Below are 12,847 nucleotides of genomic sequence, written 5' to 3'. Positions count from 1 at the left end.
TTGAGCTATGGAGCTATAAGTCCCAGGGAACAAATACCATGATAACACCACCAAACCCTGAAAAGGAAAACGGTATAGATCCAAAAAAAAAAAGAAATGGCTGGAAATCAAAGTTGTATCAATCATTTTGAAACACCGTGTACATGATGATGATGATACGTGTTAATGCTTGTTATTGTATACAATGATATGGGATCGTTGAGGAGCTAAACAACAAAGGGCATTCGATATGCAAACTACCAAGGGGTATGGGTTGGGGAGGGGGTGGGGGGGAGTCGACAAACACAAGTAAGAAAGGATGAATAACACAAAAATGAGTAACAATATCCTGTTAAGGAATAGAATGGGAAAGAATCAGTGTGTGTGGAAGAGATCATTGATATGCATGACTGAGTACATGTGGGAATGATTGGGAGCACATCTGAAAATTGAAGACAGGAGGATGAGACGACAGACACAGGGAGGTAATTTTACAATCGGGGGAATAGGGGGGAACAAATAAATGCAGGAAGAGAACCAGCCTGAACTATGAGAGGGTGAGCAAATGAGTGGTTCTTGAGGAATAGGTGCAACCAGGGGTGGCTTGGAGAGGGCAAATGTTGGAGTGGGTAGGAGGAGCAAAATCAGATGTAAGGTTGCATGAAATAGAGCCTGCCAACCTGCTGTGGGTGGGAGAGTGAGTCCTTAGGAATACACCTACTGTCTTGAGATCCCAAAGATGTGGAAGGCCTTGTTTTTGATGATTGCAAAAGGAGCAAGGTGTGATTCAGGAGCACCTGGCCAAAGTGGTGACTCGGCTTTGATGATATGATGCTCCCCTCAAAACGTGATGACAGATAGCGAGGCCAAGGAGTTCCCAAGGCTCCACCTCTTCCAGTGTCTGCCCAGAGAAGAGGAGAGTATGTGAGCGTGTGTCATACTGGCATTGAACCTCATGTTCCAAGAGTTGATCAGCAGCTTATCTCGTCCAAGACCGATGAAAGAGATTCCACAGTGGCCAATCTTTTCCCAAAGTGATATTGTTCTACACAAGGTGGAGTCATCAACAAAAAGGGTAAAGTTGGTTTTCACAAAAAAAAAAAAAAAAATCAGAGAGATAAATGACTTCGGTCAACAATAATCTAGATTATATGATGCCCCCAACCTGAAGGGGAAGATCATGTTCTGTCAATGCCACAAGTACTTTGTTACAAATCCATCCTAAAACCAAACAACCTATTTCATTACATGTGCTGGAAAAAGTTACTTGATCGACATCACAACTCTTCAAGCCGAAAAGGGGGCAGAAGTCAGTCAACAGTGTGAGTAAAATACAGATTATACATTCGTTACTTGTGCTATTACAATGAACTCCAAGTGGTTTAGAAATAACTATTTTACCAATTTCCATCAAAGGAAAAACTCGAAAATACATGCTACACACCCTTTTCAATGGCTGTTGTAAGATAAAACATAGATGTTTACATGAGGATAAAAAAAGAAATACAGAAAATGCTTGAGGTTTCGAGTTTAACCTTCACAAAAAAAGTGGATGATCGTTTTGTCTATTAAAATCAAGCAAACTTGTATAGCCACCCCAGGGAAACAAAGTAAAGTGAAAGCAGCCGAAAGAGAAAATGAGAATAAGAAATAAGAAAGTAAGATGGACAGTGAAGGATGAAGCTAAAGAAAGTGATGGAAGGGAAGGGGGATGGGGAGGGAGGTGAGAAGGGGCAGGGTGGGGCAGGAGTCTGTAGAAGGAATCAGGTCCTAATCGGATTGAAAGGTTTGTCAATCAAAGAGTTTCGTGGCATCGGGAGATTTGCAGGAGGAATCTTTTGTACTCGGCTTCAGAGATGGAAAAGAAGGTTAGGAGGTGGGGGGAAAAAAGTGGGGGTGCTGGTCGAAGGAGGAGGTGGGGGAGGAGAGGGCTGGGTGGAGACAGAGCAAGTCACAGCGGTGGGTGTTGCCGGACTGAGTTTCCAAGGACTGCGGGGAGCGAGATGAGAGGTGGTGGGTTCGACGTAGCATATTGGACAAAAGTGCTGCAAAGCGAGTATCAGCAGGAGGTGAGGTGGTGATTGAGGGACCAAAAGAACATGGAAGTGCAGGGGAGGGTGTTCGAGAGCGAAGGGACTGGGGTGGGTGGGGGGGGGCGGTGGAGTGGGGTAGGTGCAGAAGTCAATCAAAGTATATGTGACGCTCTTGCTGTAGAAAACGACAATCATTTGTGACTGTTCTCACACTGCCTTTTCAATGATCACTTTCTGACAGCACAACGGTTGACAGTGGTTTGACATAGAAGATAATAGGACATCACTTTGGCTGTGATTTTGCCAAAATAGGACATCTAGCCCCTTACCTCGAGTGGCTTGATGCCTTGTTTGGGGCGATTTCCATTTACAAAGATAAAATAAAATGCTTAAGCTGCTTTTGACTCAACAGGAACTTGTGCCCAATCAGTTCATAATATTAGCTTTGGATCACGTTGGCTGGTATTGATTCCTAGTGACAATGCACACTATCAATAATACAAGGAAATGCCACAAAATTTATACACAACAGTAGGGGGTTCACCTCATAATGCCAATGCTTTATCCACATTCTATTAACGGTGTTTATATTTTTTGATGGACTATGTATGAAAGCTATTGTCCACATTAAATATATATGAGGGGCATTTAACAAATTGTAAGAATGAGATACAATAGTCCAAGATGCCAACAAACTATTTCCACCATCTAATTGTATTGGCTTATAGTTCAATATACATGTATATTTTTTTATATATGTACACACACACACACACACACACACACACACACACACACACACACACACACACACACACACACACACACACACACACACACACACACACACACACACACACACACACACACACACACACACACACGCGCGCGCACACACACGGCAGAATCCATAACTAGTACATGTGAAGAATAGCTTGGTTAGGGTTAGATTTACAGTTGTAACAGGGACCTGACAGAGGTGAGTTGTGTTGTAAAATGTGCACCGAGGAGGCGGTGATTATAAATCATCTGGAAGTTTGAAGTAAGTTGTATGTGTTTGACCTTTGTACAGCTGAGGCCAAATGTGCGCTGAGCAGGCAGTGATTGTAAATCATCGGGAGGTTTAGAGTAAGTTGGATGTGTTAGACCTTTTGTATAGTTGAGGCCAGGTGGAGGGCTTGTGGCACAAAGGGACATGGAAAGCGCTTCAAACTTGGAGAGGGATGGACATTGTCATGGGCCGTTTTGGCCAAGGACTACAGGCCAGGACAGTGCAGTGAGCTGTATCGGGCTCTGGATGGAGGCAGAACCCTTTTGCGGGGCTCTGCCCCACACGGTGGGACAGCCAATTAAGGCCCGGTCACACCTTGACATTTTAGCCAGCGATGGCAACGTATTAAAATGTATGTAAAACGCTGGCTGACGTTGAACTTTTGATGTTTTTTTTTTAAGATTCGGACGTATTCATAACGAGTTGGTCGTATGCATAACATATTAGTAATGGACACAGAACGTTTCGTTGTGTTATAGATAACTTATACCAATGAATGATGAACCTGTTGTCAGCCTACACAACCGATGCTCAACGATAGTCTAACTTCGGCATAGCGCGTTGCACGCATCGCCGACGATGTCGTGACGTAGCCTATTAAAAGGCTGACGCACAACGATTCGAATCATAACTGCCATAGAAATGGAAGTGTCAACATCGCGGTCACACCTTGGCGATCTTGCCAGCGTATGCCGACCGAAGAAAAATGTGTCTAAAACGTTGGGGCACGTCAAATACGGGACGAGTAAGTTTGGTATACGTGAGTACAACGCTAGAGTACGCTATCATACGTCGTAGTAAGTAGAGTACGTCAAGAAATTTTAAACATGTTCAAAATTTTACGACGTACTCGGCGTATGACACACGTTCCGCATGCGATGGGGATAAGTTTTACACACGATATGTGGACGCTTACACACGTCCACAAACGCTACTTATAAGCTACTCATAAGTCGAAACACGTCGCGGTAATGTCTTTTTTACGCGAAACTTATTTCTAACTTATGTTTGACGTGCTTTGAACCAATTCTTTACGTAGTCCCAACACACATCGACGTATGTAGACGTATTCCAATGACGTCTTCCGGTCGACAAAAAAAAAAAAAATTAACGTGTTTCTAGCTTACAACTGCCATATAAAGACGTGTTCCCAGCGGTTTTGGGAATTGGTATATAAAAATGCTGCTCATAAAAGGGGAACCCAACAGTGTTTTCGAGTTCCTTTTTGAGTCGATGTCCATGTCAGCAGTAACAGTATCAGTATCAGTATCAGTATTAGTTTGTTCATGTTGGCAGTAGTAGGTGAGTGTGAGGGGGAGGGTGTGGGTTATGATGGATCGTCCTTGCGTCCGCGTGTCCACGGGTAGGTTCATAGGCTGCCACTCAACGATTTAAATGGCTGAATCTCCACTATTGAAAGTAGACGCTTGCGCTCAACAATTGGATTTTTTTTACACTCAACGACTTTTAAACGGTACCACTCAGCTATTTTCATTGTTTACAATGAACGATTTAAATTGCTGTCACTCGCCTTTGTTTTTTGACGCTGGCGCTTGGAAATTTTAATCGTTTCTATTGAACGTGCTAAATCGCTCAAACCCCACTATTGAAAGTAGACGCTTGCGCTCAACAATTGGATTTTTTTTACACTCAACGACTTTTAAACGGTACCACTCAGCCATTTTCATTGTTTACAATGAACGATTTAAATTGCTGTCACTCGCCTTTGTTTTTTGACGCTGGGGTTTTGAAATTTGAAGCGTTTCTTCTGAACGTGTTAAAACGCTCAAACGCGACTATTTTAAATAGACGCTGCCGATGGACAATTGGAATCATAGCCAAGCCAGACATCGAAGTGTGAACATCCTCGTCATGCCGAAGAAAAGTTTGAAGAATGCTGCAAATAAGTGTCCTGGCCGTGGCCGTGGACGCTGACGCAAGGACGATCCATTATACCGACGTCTTTCAGCCTATGAGTAACTTAAAAGTAACGTCTGTCGATGTGTGGCAACGATCGCGTAACGTGCCAACAACACGTTAATCATAGGTTAGAAATAAGTTTCGGGTACGCTAAACATTACCTCGGCGTGTCTCAACTTATGATTAACTTACAAGTAGCATGTGTTGACGTCTGTCAACGATCGCAGACCGTGCATACAACTTGTGGCCAGCGTAGCGGAACGTGTGAGTCATACGCCGGCATACGTCGTGAAATTTCAAGCATGAAAAAATTTGAGGACAACCGAAAAGTACAACGTTTAAAGCCAACGTACAACGACGTATGGCAACGTACAACGACGTATGGCAGTGTTTTTCAGCGTGCTCTCATTGTTATCAAAACTTACCCATAACGTATTCAACGTGTGCCAGCGTTTTAGAAAAAAAATTCAAAAATCGGCATACGTTGGCTAAAACGTCAAGGTGTGACCGGGCCTTTACGGGAGCAGCGATGTGCTGTAAGGCAGGCCAGAAGGTTATCATAATATAATGGGCGTACGCCTGTAACTTCTAACACACTTTTCTCTGAACATGTTCTGTTCATACTTCAAAAATATTCACATTTTGTGTTCCATTGTATTTACGCAGGTGATAGTGGATTCAAAAAATCGAATATAGATAGAATTTTCAGAGGGAATCGATGATGTCACAATCAGCATCGTTCGGAGGTAAACCGACGGCCGGGTGCCAGATGCTTTACTTAACTAAGTCCATGAGTTCAGGACAATTGTTCAACTCAGCATTTACGACTTTTATCCTGCCATGTTGTTAATCTGTTGATGGAGGTAATATAGAAACGATGAATATGTCAAATAGTTTGTGTTACTCATTCGGCACGACGTGTCAAGGCCAACAATCTAAAGCGACCAGTCTCATACGCTACCATGGGCACCCAGACACACCACCAATATGAACTTAGCTGTTGAATGCGGCGCAAAACATCCAAAGAAACTACCATAACCGAGTATTGTGATCCGTCCTGTTCCCCATACCCGCCGTAGATGGGTATCTGCTAGTGTATATAAAAGCCACATCCGCACATGCGTGGCAATTGACTCTTGCAGATAATCTCTCTCTTCTTCTTCTTCTTCTTCTTCTTCTTCTTCTTCTTCTTCTTCTTCTTCTTCTTCTTCTTCTTCTTCTTCTTCTTCTTCTTCTTCTTCTTCATTGTGTAGCATCTTTGGTGCTCCTCTGCCTCAGACTGCTTGAGTGATTGCGGAACCCATATCCCCACAATCTTCCCTCTTGCCTCCAGCCCTGGACCACACCAACATGCACGGTAACATCGTCCTGGACAGACCAGCTCATGCCCATTAATTTGCCCCCGTCTTCACTTGTCCCTATTGTACGGTATGGGTGTTTGCGAGTCTGGTGCCATAAAGTGGTTTGGTTTTATTGCACCAATAAGCTTGTGTGTTTTTTGACTGCCAGGTCTGTTCCATTATATATAGTGTCTCGGCTAACTCGTCCCACATATTCCTTCATAATAAAACTTATAAATCATAAACATTTTCTCGTTGGATATCTCCAGTTTGGTTTCAGGAGGTGGGAGGAAGTTCTCCCAGAACGAAAAATCTCCACCTGCTATTTTTTTGGTAAAGGATCGTGATTCACAAACCAAACTGTGAAGTTTCGTTCTCATAGCCTTGTTCCAAGGGCTCTTTTCAAAATCTTCACTGAACTTCTGACAGCCTTCACTTGTAGCTTGTTTGTAGTGATATTCCCCGGAATGTTTTTTAAATACTCAGAAAGGGTTTGCGTCATCATCCCTGTAGTTCCGACTATCACTGGTACAATTTCAGCATTTTTCAATTTTCAAGTCCTCTTGACCTCATTTTTCAGATCCTCGTATTTGTTCATTTTCCTGATTTCTGTAGCAGTTAGTCCAAAGTCATTGGGAACTGAAACCTCGATCAACAATGCTGACTTTTCCTTTTTGTGTTTGAGCACCATGTCCGGATGCAATTCTTTGTTTGCAATGTCCACACTTGATGGGATCATCTTGTCGTGCATGAGCATTATATGTTCATCTTCAAGGATCAGATTTGGCTTGTGTTTCCATGATTGTTCTGGGACCAGGATGTTGAAATGTTTACAGACGTCAGGTCAGGTCAGGTCAGGTATGGGAGCATGCACCAGAGCAGCGCGTCACTGCGTCCACTTCCGCCGGTACTCCAGGGGGCTCTGTCTGGCCATCCCCCAGGTAGATGCCAGGCCCATCCCCATCTCTTTGAAATTCTGATCAACCTGCTGCAACCACGAGGCATGTGGTCAGCACATTGGCCTCTACTCACGAGGCTCTCTCGCTGAGAGAATCTGGTGAGCAGGATCAGCGTCAGGAAAACGAGCCACATGTGCTTACAGCCGCAGCTGATGCTCATGGGCTATGCAGGTAACAAATCTCATTTGAGTCACTCTTAGTAACTGCTCATTGGACACAAAGTCTGACCAGCGATAGCCAAGGATTCTACAAAGAGACCTGGTATCAAAGGAATTAAGTCTCTGTCTCAGATTCCTGGTCGCAGTCCAAGTCTCACATTCGTAGAGCAAGAATGGAAGCACCAACTACCTGAAGACTCAGACTTTCGTCCTCCTGCACAGGTCCTGGCAGCCACACCCCATGACCCAGTGAATCCATGACTCCCCAGGCCTGACCCAGATGTTTATTGACCTCTGGCTCACAGCCAGCAGAGACATGAATATCACCACCAAGGAAAGTGAATCTCTCCATGACTTCAACCGTTTTCAGATGTGCCAGTGGATTACTCTGCAGACACTGTCTTGTTTCCGTGTACAGCTGTTCATACATGAGTTTTTTTACATCCTGAGAGGAGGTGACTGGTACTTTCTCTTTCTTCCCGAAAAAACCTGCATTTGTCCGATTGGTTCAATCCTGCCATTTTCTTAGAGGCATTAGTGTCGTCTCCTTGGTCTTGAGTATTTATGACGATTCGTTCTCCATCCCAATTAATTTGACCTCTTCTTAGCCATTCCAACGAGCCATCCTTGTCGATCCCCATCCTGTCAAGCTCTTTTTTAAATGTTCCTGCTCTTTTGTCATTCTTCCATTTGTTGGAGTATATCTGCTGATATTTATTGTTGTAGTTTTCCTTGTTTTCTTTGCAATCATTGGGGCTGTGTTTGTTTCTGTTCCATTTTCTTGTGTAGTATCTGTAATTTGCACCTGTTTTTGGAAGTTTGTTGCTAAATGGATTAACGATTCCTTTTCTGGTTTGTTGAAGAATAGTTAAAAGTTTCCTTGTTTTGGTGTCGAAAATGTTTATCTCCAATTGTGGCCAGTTTATAATTGCACAGCTATATTGGAATACTGGTACTGCAAGTTGGTTTATAGCTTTGGTTTTGTTTCTTGGAGAGAGGGATGACTTTAAGATTTAGTGTTGTTCTGTGTCGGTATTCTTTGCTGAAACTCCATGTTGATGTCCTCTGAGTACTGCTTTACTAGTTTTAGTTGATCTTCCAATTTCTTATGATTCGGTGCGAAGAGTTTTGGATCATCCATGTACAGTCGATGTGTCACCTTTCTTGCTTTTTTGGTCATTTTTCTGTTGCATGACAGATTGTATCCATGTCCTTCTTCATTGATGAGGTGACTCAGTGGGTCCAGAGCCAGACAAAACAGGAGGGGGGGAGGCTGTCACCTTGTAAGATACCACATTGTATCTTCACTCCTGGGATTTCAATCTTTCCTTCCAAGTTAGGTAGTACCAGCATTGTGTTCCAGAGCGTCATACCCAACTGAGGGTAATCTCAGAACAAGTGTGTATCTACCCTCAGGAGAGGCAGAAAACAACATCTTTCAAAGCTCAAGTCTGAACTTTCAAACCTCTCTCCCTCCTCAAAATCCTGGTGGCATCCCATCAAATCTGTTTCTGGTGTATGTTCCCCCTCCATTACCTCAAATGGCCGCACTGCTGATACCGCTCATGAAAAGGCTGAATGCCTAAACTCGGTGTTTGCAGCTAAATGTTGTGTCAAAAACCCATCGCTTTCTCTACCCACCTTACCCAGTCGCACCCAACTGTCCCTGGACTCTGTGTCCTTTACCCCTGACAAGGTGGAGAGTTTGCTGTCAAACCTCGACTCAGATTCTGCAACCGGTCCAGACGGCATCAGCCCACGTGTCCTAAAAACCTGCTCTTCTGCTCTTGCTCACCCTCTCTCTGTTCTATTCACCCTCTCATTTGCTCAAGGTCATCTGCCATCTGCTTGGAAATCAGCAAACATCACTGCCCTGCATAAAAAGGTGCAAAAACAGATCCCTGCAACTACAGACCAATCAGCAAGGTTATGGAATTGATCATTGCTTCAGACATTCAATCCTTCCTCTTCTCCAATTTATTTATTCTCCAATCTGTGCATGAGGGAGACCAATCAACGTCGTCGGCGTTGATTTCAGATCATCAATTTGGTTTCAGACCAGTTCACTCTACTCTGGATATGCTGATTTTGCTCTCCCAACAATGGATGGAGGTCCTCAATGTCAGACATGAAATCCGAGCCGTATCCCTGGACATATTGTTGCGGGGGCGGGCGTCGGCCGCGAGCACGACCGCTATATGGAGCAGCAGAGTCGGCTCGATCGATCGCCCGGAATTTAGATCGTACTTCTTCGGAAAAGTCCGGAAAAGTACGGGTCCCTTATTGGACCGAAGTTCGCCAATAGACAGAGCACATGGGGTAGGGTCGATTGCCAATTTCAATTTACCTAAATACCCACGTGGTCCAAACTACCAGGGAAATTCACCCTCGACGGCACCCGTACGGAACGAGTCGCTTAGCGTACACGAACCGTGTGCAATCCGAGCGGTTTAATCGCCGAGATCCGTCGGTCCCAAATATCCCGTTACAACGGCGACAGCCTGGCTAATTTTCCAACATGCAGCACGCTAAGCCAATGGAGGAAAAGACACGAATGAGCTGAAACATTTTACAAATGGGGACGTTTATTTACAGTAATAATTGGGGAATGAGGGAAGCACGCAATAGCAGAGTTAAACCGATTATCAAAGGCACGTATGTACAGCACGGCACTTATACAATTTACTACTTATCTGACTGGCGCCACAAACACACATACGCACACCCAAAAGAATTGGACCAAAAGGTCTTTATTTAGGCCTGTCTCGGACCTGTCCGCCTCGTGCGGTCTTCAAGGACCAGATCCTCGGGGCAGAACTGGATCCCCAGCACGATCCAGACGTCCTCACAACCGGGATCCAGGCGAACGAAATCCGGCAGGGTGAAAGCTCACAGGAGAAGACCCTCCGTTGCAACAACCACACCGTGCGCAGACGCTTTCGCACTCAACCGCCCTGCGCGCAGATGTTCACTCCTTGCCAGAACTCTCAGAACACATCGAACATGCAGACTGTGCCTATAATTATACCCCCCTCTTCAGAGGGGGGGGGGAACGCCTCCTCACAACCCTCCCTCTCTCACTGGCTGGTTTTGGCACGCAAATCGCTCTTTGTCTCTCCCACTGGCCAAAATGGGCGGCAAGCACCTTGATTGGCCCGGGGGCGTGGTGACATCACGCGGAGCCCTTTCCTCCTGTCGCGGGATCTGATTGGCCGGGCAACGGTTACCTCACTCGTTGCATGCTGATTGGTCAAGGGCCGCAACACGGCTCCTCGAACTCTGCCCACCATGACGTCGGCCAGAGCGAGGTGAAGGAAGCGAAGTGAAGGTGAGGGTGAGGGTGATGCGGTCTCATCGGCGTTGATGGTGGTGGTGTAAAAATAAACAACAAGAAAACCTGACTATTAAAATAACTCCACAGCACAGGAACATTTAATTACCCATTAGACGAGGGTCGGGACCCTAACTGGCAACATGTACTTACCGATATAACTGATCTATAGGACCTGTATGTTGTGTGCTCATGGCTTCCAGATTCGCAACAATATCACGTGCTTTTGACACGGTCTGGCACCCTGCCCTGCTCACCAAACTCTCTTCCTATGGTATCCAAGGCCATCTCCACTCATGGCTCGCAGACTTCCTCTCCTGTCGAAGTCAACGTGTGGCCCTAAATGGAGTTCTATCATCCCCTCTTCCTGTCCAGGCAGGAGTTCCTCAGGGTAGTGTTTTGGGCCATATTCTTTTTCTGGTTTTCATCAATGATCTCTCCGACTCTCTGAAAAATCCTCTATATCTCTTTGCTGATGACTCCACCCTCTGCCGTACCATCGGTCATCCATCAGATCGGCAAGCAGCAGCTTCTTCACTCACTGCAGATCTGGGTAAAATCACAAACTGGTCCAACACGTGGAACATGTCTTTCAATCCGAACAAATCTCACACTCTCACTATGTCTCTCCGAAAGGACCGTTTAGAACCCCCCACCCCCATCCACTTTCTCAACAATCCTCTGGAAGAAGTCCTTTCGTTCAAGCTTCTGGGTCTCACTATCTGCCATGACCTTTCCTGGGAAAGCCACATTTCAAACCTGGCCTCCAAAGCCAGTCGTCGACTGGGAATCCTCCGTCGTGCAAAGTCATTCCTCGGCCCACCTGAGCTCCTGACCACTTACAAAGCTTTTGTCCGCAGCCTGATGGAGTACTGCGCTCTCCCCTCTGGGCTGGTGCTCCTGCCTCCCACCTTTCTCGCCTTCATGCTGTAGAAACCAAGGCATTTCGGATCATTGGCGTCTCCCGCAATGAGGCTGAGTCTTTGGGCCTCTCACTCAATCACCGCAGGTTGGTCAGTGGTCTTTCTGTCTTCTACCGTCTCCTCTCCAGCCTAGCCCGCGTGCTCTCTCTGCGATTTGACCCCACCACATTTCCGCAGAGCGCTCAAGGTCTGCCAACAACCCCCTTCTGGTAAAACTACCAAAATCACGAATCACTGCTCACCTTCACTCTTTCATTCCTCTTTTTTCCCGCCTTTAGAATAAACTCCCTCACTCTATTCAATCTCACTCTTCCCTCCAGGCCTTCAAAACAGCTGTTCACCACCACCTCTTATCATCCCATATCCAAATCCTCGATCTTTTTTACCCCCGATAATCCACCGAAACCCACCTCCTTCAAATTCCCTGCTTTCCTTCCTGAAAGTCCCTGTAATGTCCATCTTGTATACCCCATATTCTCCGCCCCATCCCTCTCCCTTCCACAAATCTCATAATGTCTCTATCCCCCACTGTTTTGTCCTTCCCACTCACGCCCGTCTTGCCTCATGCCCCCCTTGCTGTGTATTGTGTGTTAGCTCCCACACGAGCCTCAACAATGAATACAATAAATAAATAAACAAGCAGTCATAGACTGGTACTTACGAAATCGTCAACTTGACCTCTGACCTTGTCTAATAAAAGCTCTCTCTAGAGAAGGTAGCGACGCAAACCAGAAGTTTCTACGATGATTCTGTACCAAACCATCAACTTCTTCTGTTCTCGAGTTCCCGCGGATAAACGTAACGTAAAGGTCACACTCGACGGCCCCCCCCCAACTCGAAAGGACGCCGCGGCGAGCGCAATGTCAGCACGCACACGCAAAAGTTTTACGTAACTCAACGACGCGTCTACTCGAGCGCACTGCACCACGTGACGAGCCGTGACGCGGCGAGTGAAATATTTTTTATACAATCTTAAAACGTCTCCAAAACATCCGATTTTTCCCAGAATTTCGACAACCAAGTGTTAAGCGTCCTAAGCGATCGCAAAAACCGAAGACAAGATTAAAATCAAAGTTAAAACGAACTCGTAACGTCGACCGAAGCAAAAATACTCCATTTCTCCACAGGAATTAACGGAATTATTTAATATTAT

General features: G+C 45.4%; 1 protein-coding gene and 1 long non-coding RNA gene across 2 annotated transcripts in view; one reads left to right on the top strand and one right to left on the bottom strand.

Moving 5' to 3' along the window:
- Nucleotides 1-2,084, bottom strand: part of WNT4 (Wnt family member 4) — a 180,635-nt gene extending 178,551 nt beyond the window's left edge. Inside the window, exon 1 of the mRNA XM_085879081.1 lies at nucleotides 701-2,084. The gene's annotated coding sequence lies outside the window, so the exon portion shown is untranslated. The remainder of the gene's footprint in view (nucleotides 1-700) is intronic.
- LOC147028552 (uncharacterized) overlaps nucleotides 1-12,847 on the top strand; it is a 144,185-nt gene that overhangs the window by 25,291 nt on the left and 106,047 nt on the right. The gene's annotated exons all lie outside the window — the stretch shown is intronic.

Source organism: Eptatretus burgeri, chromosome 4 (genome assembly GCF_056783735.1).
Source record: "Eptatretus burgeri isolate ZD-2024b chromosome 4, Ebu_testis_v1, whole genome shotgun sequence".
Lineage (NCBI taxonomy): Eukaryota > Metazoa > Chordata > Myxini > Myxiniformes > Myxinidae > Eptatretus > Eptatretus burgeri.
This window is presented reverse-complemented; position numbering and strand designations above follow the sequence as displayed.